Here is an 8423-nt window from a genome sequence, read left to right on the forward strand (position 1 = left end):
ATTTCTCATACACAAACAGCAGTTGACCGCCGTTGCTTGGTGAAACGTTGTTGTGATGCCTCGTGTAAGGAGGAGAAATGCGTACCTTCATGTTACCAACCTAGATAAAGGTCGGAATGTAGCCTATCGCGATTGCGGTTTATCGTATCGCGACATTGCTGCTCGCGTTGGTCGAGATCCAATGACTGTTAGCAGAATATGGAATCGGTGGGTTCAGGAGTGTAATTCGGAACGCCGTGCTGGATCCCAACGGCCTCGTATCAGTAACAGTCGAGATGAAAGGCATCTTATCCTCATGGCTGTAACGGATCGTGCAGCCATGTCTGAATCCCTGAGTCAACAGATGGGGACGTTTGCAAGACAAACAACCATCTGCACAAACAGTTCGACGACGTTTGCAGCAGCATGGAGTATCAGCTCGGAGACCATGGCTGCGATTACCCTTGACGCTGCATCACAGACAGGAGCGCCTGTGATAGTGTACTCAATGACGAACCTGGGTGCACGAATGGCAAAACATATTTTTTCGGATGAATCCAGGTTCTGTTTACAGCATCATGATGGTCGCATCCGTGTTTGGTGACATCGCGGTGAACGCACAGCGTGTATTTGTCATTGCCATACTGGTGTATCACCCGACGTAATGGTATGGAGTGCCATTGGGTACACGTCTCGGTCACCTCTTGTTCACATTGACGGCACTTTGAACAGTGGACGTTACATTTCAGATGTGTTACGACCCGTGGCTCTAACCTTCATTCAATCCCTGCGAAATCCTACATTTCAGCAGGATAATGCACGATCGCATGTTGCAGGTCCTGTACGGGCCTTTCTGGATACAGACAATGTTCGACTGCTGCCCTGGCCAGCACATTCTCCAGATCTCTCACCAATTGAAAATGTCTGGTCAATGGTGGCCGAGCAACTGTCTCATCACAATACACCAGTCAATACTCTTGATGAACTGTGGTATCATGTTGAAGCTACATGGGCAGCTGTACCTGTACATGCCATCCAAGCTCTGTTTGACTCAATGCCCAGGCATATCAAGGCCACTATTACAGCCAGGGGTGGTTGTTCTGGGTACTGATTTCTCAGGATCTATTGCACCCAAATTGTGTGAAAATGTAATCGCATGTCAGTTCTAATTTAATATATTTGTCCAATGAATATCCGTTTATCATCTGCATTTCTTCTTGGTGTAGCAATTTTAATGGACTGAAATGTTGTATCTTATTTTTGCCACTACATTTAGAAAGTGATTGTTTAAAATACTTGCAACTTGTGAATTATCAGCAACCACCTTGTCATTTCTTTGATGTGGTGCCTTGTAGACGGACTGGCTGTCCTGTCTCCCATTTGACAATGTCCCATATAGTTTTAATCTTACTGTGTGCATCATTTATTTCTGTCTGCATACTACTGGACATTCTGTCGGGAAATGCATACTACTGGACATTTTAGTGACTTCCTTAAAATTCTGCAATATATTTTGTAATATACAAGTAATGTTGAATTCTGACTTACTCAGGCATTTAAATAAATTCCCCTCTCCCTCTTACATGAGATTTTAATTCTGTTATTTATCCACAGCTTATTTTTTTAACATGGATCTTCTGGGTAATTTTTAGACAGTAACTTCCAAATATTGACACAAATTTACCATGAAATAAATTGACTTTGGCATTAGCATCTCTTGCTATGTATAACTCATCCCATACCGTTCCTTTTAACTTATTCTTAAAATATTCTATCTTATTCTCATTCATAAGCCTCTCCACATTGTATGAGCCTGCCTAAGGATTGTAAGGTACCCATTGTGTATTTCTATTAAATGTGCATCATGATCAGATAGTCCATTAGCTTACTGGTTGTAAATTAATTGTTTCAGCTGGAGCACTGTTTATAAAAATATGATCAATCAGTGTCCTACTATCTTGTGGTACGTATGTTGGAAAGCTGACTGCTGAAATTAGATTGAAACGCCCAAATAGTGGTTCTTGTTCACCTTTCCTGTCTGTATCTTCTAAGAGATCGATACTGAAATCTCCACAAACTACTGTTTCTTCTTATCTGATATATAGCTCAGTAATGCATCTAGAATTCTCATAAATAACTTAAAAGTTTCCTAGAGGTGATCTGTAAACTCTTACAATTATCGGAGAACTGTCCTGCAGCAACAACTTACAAGCACTTGCGTCTGGGTTCTGATCAACACAAAAGCTATTTATGTCAATATTTTTGACATTGTATCAACATTTTACGTATGTTGCAACTCCTCCTTTTCCCATGTTAACTCTACACAAATATGATGCTAGTCTATGATCTCTGATATTGAACTTCCCCATCCCTCTGATTATGTGGTGTTTAGAGAGATACAGAACATCTATCACTTATAATATAATAAAAATGTTAATCAATGAGATTAATTTTTTGGCACTCGGACAAGCACAATAAGCTGGGCCATGCCTGTAAATGAATTCTTATTAGTTAATATCAGTTTTGCATGGACATAATAGTCCTTTTCTTGCTGTAGATTAGTGCTTACCAATTAATAACACTACATCTGATCGCCATATCCACCTACAAAATCTTGACTGTGTCCATGTTGCGTTAAATGGATCTTCATGAATACTCTGAAGTACACAGGTGAGCTTCAGTTCGTCTTATTACAGTACTGCTTGGAATAATGACTCATACAATCTTCCAGTTAGTACAATAATACTACATTGTTTTCACTTATTCACATAACTAAAATAGCTACCTCTGATTACGCTCTAAAATAACGTGCGTCTACCTTCATTCATTAGCAGACAGCGAGTCCTTCCTCTTACCGAGGAACAGGAAAAACACGTCATGTTTTTTAACGTTTGAAAATCAAAAATACGTTGCAGTAGGCGGCAGGCTCTACGCTGGACTACCAATTCACCTTTTCTCTTTGCCTTTCAAGAAACGAAAACATAAAAGCAAGAAATCCAGAAAGAACATCACAAATGCCCTCCTGTCATAAATAAGTCTCTATTTAGGGAGACAGTATATAGTAGCCTTATTTACATTGTGGTTCATAGTTTGGTCACTTGGTGAAAGTCAATGGAGTTTTAGTACCGTTATGCCACTACAAGTATATCTACAAAGCTTCATTTCTTTGACCATTGCAAATTCATACACATACATGCATTCACACATACTTATATTACATAACTGCAAATCTATGTTGTGCTAACGTCTTAGTCTGTTATTTATCCTAACATTTGTTAAGCTGTATGGTGTGAACAGGGGAAAATTTTTAATTTCCTTAATCGTCCTTCCACCCTGTTTTAATAAATGTTTTTCTCTCTTGCTTTCGGTTCACTGGCAATTCTGTGAAAGGGTCCTTTCGGCACATGCTATTTCATTGTTCGCTGTACTTATGGCCAGCAGCAGCTCATTGTTTAACGCCCGTCGCAATGATCCAAGCACCATGTGAGCACCAGCACTGCCCGCGCATCCATTGTAATGTCGTTCCAGGCTTATGAAGTCGGTGTTGTATATGCCCTCCAGTCTGAAAACTGGATACGATGGATTCAGCTCCAACACTCAACCCGAATAACAGCAATACCTCATCTCACACCTGGACGAAGTTTTTGACCATGAAATTGAAGGTAAGGGCCCCACTGTAGGACTCGGCATTATCTTCTGATGTGCATTGTACCTCGGCGGTCCTCACACATCAATTAGTGGTTATATGGATTTCCTCTGATTTCTCCATCGCACATCCATCACACTCACTGTATTCACTGTGCTAGACTGTAGCGTTTACTCTTATCATGGATCAACCACTATTTTCACTATTACCAGGCCTTACTATTTTTGTTATCACTTCACACGTGCGAGTATTTTACTCGTCCATTGCGTTGCACTTCACATAAATACATAAATGGTTCTTCTTCAAGAATAAAGTTTCACATAAAATTCACAATAGTACATACATTTTACATAGATATAGACAGTAATAAAGTTGACCTATAAATGTACAATTCACATCTACATTTCATATATGGTCTCCATGACATGCACCATCTTACTCACTGATAAGTAAATTGGAAGGAATCTTGCATTTATTCTGAATATTTGCATTTCTTGCTCTTGTCTTGCAGGACCGATCTCCTGTGCATTTTTACCTTCACAACTACACATAGAAAATACGTTCCACCCCTGCTCATTACAATGAAAAAAGACTATTTGCTAGGGTCTGCTTCAGAGATCAAGCTACCGTATTTACTCGAATCGAAGCCGCACTTTTTTCCGGTTTTCGTAATCCAAAAAACCGCCTGCGGCTTAGAATCGAGTGCAAAGTAAGCGGAAGTTCTGAAATATGTTGGTAGGTGTCGCCACAACTAACTTCTGCCGTCAAATATATGTCGCGCTAGCCAGGTATGCTTTGCAGGCACAAAGATAAATACTGGCGCCAAAACCTCTGCGTCAGTAAATAAATTAAAAGGTATAAGAATGTAAACATTATGCCATGTATTCTTTCGTGTTCACTGCTATTTCATTTAAATCCTGTCTGCCTAATAAACTACGAAACTAGAACAGCAAACGCGGAAGAATATACATATCATGTCATGTTTATATCCGTATTATTCTTATGCCGAATAGTGATACAGTTAGAAACTAAGCACGGCAACTGACTAGATTTTTAAATCTAAGATGACCCTAATTTCTGTGCAGAATGTAATGTACTAAAGAGTCGTCTGCAAAGATTTTCAAACAGAGAAAAATTTTCGCGAAACTCTCGTTCAGAACATCATCTATCATATGCAGTCTATTATTTGGTTCTTGTTGATCATTATCAAAGAAAGCAGCAGTTTAAGTAACAACAAATAGTAGACTTTCGCCATTGTTTCGCTTATGAGACAATTCCTCTCTTTTTTTCCCTTTTTTTTTAATTGTAAGCCGCGGTAGCGCGCCCAAAGGCAAGCCTTGCCGACAGATCGTAAACACGCATTATCAGAATGTAACAAACAATGCATGACACAGTACAATAATGCATTTTCAGCTTAGAGTGACATAAACACCTATAACAAAGAGAATGGCGCTTATCAGATCAAAGCAAAATAAGCAATCGATTCAAACCAGACGAAGCACGCGAAAAAGGAAGGGTACCCGTATAAATACGGACGGAGCGCCTGACATAGCAATGGCTACCTGGTCAAGCTTAACTGTTAAGCTTACGACTCGAACCAAACTACTGTAGCTGTATCTTTATCCATTCGACCTCAATTGTGTTTCACGTTACAATGGACCAACTGTTTTTCGATTGGAGGGGCGGTCTAAAACTATTCTCTCACCTTGAATTTCCAGTCTCAAATTTCGGGTGCGGCTTAGATTCGAGTAAATACGGTACTTCTAGGACTGCTACTTGCGGTGCGTCATTAGTGTACTTATTATATCCTTGGCATTTGATGAATCTTCATACTATGTAAAATATTGACAAGTGCTCATTTGTGAGCGAGTGTGGGGAATGTTTTATCCCTTGACAATCCTGACTTCATCACTGCTTGTTAACCGTTGTAATATTTCACATTCGTGTACACATATTTCAAGCTGTATTTCTGCCTTATTAATGCAACGAGATATACATGTTTTACCACCGACCGGTAGTTTTCTGCATTTTTGTCATGTGTAATTCCGCACGATTCATTCCCGCTAAAGAAGAAGATGCTTATGTTAAAGTACTGCTTTCACTTCTGTGTGTGTCAAGAACTCAGTGTAGAAAATATTGTTTCACTGCATTTAGTGTTCATCTCTCATCTGAATTGTATATCATATTTTCATTTATATTCACCTTATAGTTGCTCATGCTGTAACAGTTAGTCGCTAAAGAAATCTTTTTCATACTAAGTTGTTTTACATATATGTGCAGCAAATCACTGTGCTGTGGTGTATGTGAAATGTACCATGTACCTTTATTACTATTGACTTCACTGTTTCTTCTTTACTTTCACTGCTTCTTCAAGATGTTCGTTTTTACAATTACGTACCGTACATGCATCATCATACTTCGCTTTCCACACTCATACAGTCATTCATTCTAAGACTTAAAACTATGTAATCTATTCTTTCCTACGTCACCTTCATGGCCCTTTCCTAGGTACCCCCGTAATATTAATCTTCATATTCATCACCATATAATATTCATGAAAAATCTTCCACATAAATCTCCATTTATATCCATGTATTCCCTGTGGGGTTCTCACACTAGCACCATCACCCTATTTATTTCTTCCCACAAACATAAATATACTCATATTATTCTTAATACACTTTCATTCTCTTCCCAGTTTCATTCCATGTATGATATTTCACCACAAACGTAGATTAACTAATTAATACCTCCAGTTGAATCTAAAATCTTTCACACTCTTTTTGTTTCCTAGTATTATCCAGCAGTGAAATCCTTTTATTTATCCATATTGCTTTTTAAACATACAGTACTTACCTCAGTTATTTTGCTTAAGTTCATGAAATTATGTTGTGTGCATATTGGTTGGTTTTCGTATTTACTGAGCTTATCTCCCGCGTGTTGTTTTATTTTGCTGGTTATACTTTTCCTAAAAGGTACCATGTAATTAATAGCAACTAACGTGAGTGAGTTCTGTAATAGCAAATTAGTGGGTATGTATTCTCCCTGTATATTAAGCTCACTACTCCTAATGTTGTCTGTGAAGAAGTGTCCTATAAGTGCACAACTGCTCCTCTCACTAAATCTTGTAGAATATGTTATTTTATAGTTTACGTCTCAGTCACACGCACTTTTCTATGTGTATATTTCATTCTACCTTTCTCATCATTGCTTGCTTACATGCTGTATGTAAGTCGCTTAGTTCTTAAGTTCTATGCTAATCACGTTCTTTGAAGTGTACTTGTTGTTACGTCTCTTTTAAACTTGTCTTAATCCTGTTGTATATAGTCGGATAGGTCATTTCCTGTGTATATTCTCTTCTACTTTGAATGCTTATACTTATTTATAACTATGTACATTCAACAGCCTATGTTAAGTTCACAAGTTTAGCTTATTCTATGCTTCCTCATGGTTTACTTGCACTGATGTGCTCCTTTTCTTAAAACTACACATGGTTAACCTAATGATATACACTTAAAATTAGTGCTCTTTACAGTATAGTCTGTGACTTGTTAATAAATGTCTGTATTCGTTTTGTTTGTGTAACTGATTTATGTTATAGTAATCAGCTGATAGGTACTCCATTTTGTATTGCTTCTGTTTAGTCCAGTTGGCTGCGCGCAGTGGATGCCGATTCGCTTAAATTCTAAAATGGTTTCTGTCACAGTGCGCAGTGTCTTTGCCCAACTTAAAGGGGACACTGAACTCAACTTTGCATTTTGCATACTCTGCCCCTACTATCAATCGTTATCCCCCTCACACATAATGCTTAATGTGTGCTTCGCTTTAAGTGCGGCTGCATGTCTCAGTACACTTCACCACTTATGGTTCTCACTTAAAGCTCACGCACTGTTAATTCTTTTCTTTTCCATCACTCATATTCAAGTTTTTTCTTCGATGTAGTATAACTACGTCATCTAACAGTTTTCACTCGTTCAGTATTGTGTATAGTTGTTTTGGTTCTTGCTGTATATTCAGTATTTCCTTAAGGAATATCAAAAGGTTTCCTTTGCTTCTGTAGATATTTTAAGTCTTAAGAAAGTACAATATTAAAAATACATGGAAAATTTCTGTTCACTAGGTTGCATCTCATTCTTTGCATGTTAAGAGAGTAGAAGAAAATTGAACATTCCTTTTTGGCTAAACAGGATAGTAGAAGAGGGAGAGGGTACCGGAAATATGAGTATTGTACCCCATATTTTGAGAGGAACCGAGTGCCTGTCGATTTATTCGTCAAAGGATGACAAACCTCCTACCACGAGACTTAAATTATCATTTAATAAATTTCCGCAAATCTTTATGTGGATACATGCCTTTTATTTTACCGTTTTTTATATTTCCTATCAAGCAGCACCCATGATGTGGCTTGTCAACAATGATATATGGACCAACATACAACAATTGCCATTTTTTATTCAATGGTTTTAACTCCGATGATTTTGGATGAGTTCTTAGTAGTACCTCCTGTCCAATCTGGAATTCTGTTAAGTTTTTCAATTTCCTATCATAAATTCCTTTCCTTAATTGAGCTTGCTCTTCCAGTGTTATTAGCGCTCGTTGTACTTTCTCATCTAAGGCAATGTCTTTGTGCCTAATTTAGGTATCAGTTTTGCCCATTCATCTAGTTCCACCTTTTCAAACTAAGTTCGGCCAGTGTGTACCCTGTTGATTTGTGTGGTAGGTGATTTACTATATGCTGAAACAGACCCAGGTATTCTATCCTATTAAATCCACAAAAGCACCATTCGACAGGAATTGC

This window comes from Schistocerca piceifrons, chromosome 8 (genome assembly GCF_021461385.2).
Source record: "Schistocerca piceifrons isolate TAMUIC-IGC-003096 chromosome 8, iqSchPice1.1, whole genome shotgun sequence".
Taxonomy (NCBI): domain Eukaryota; kingdom Metazoa; phylum Arthropoda; class Insecta; order Orthoptera; family Acrididae; genus Schistocerca; species Schistocerca piceifrons.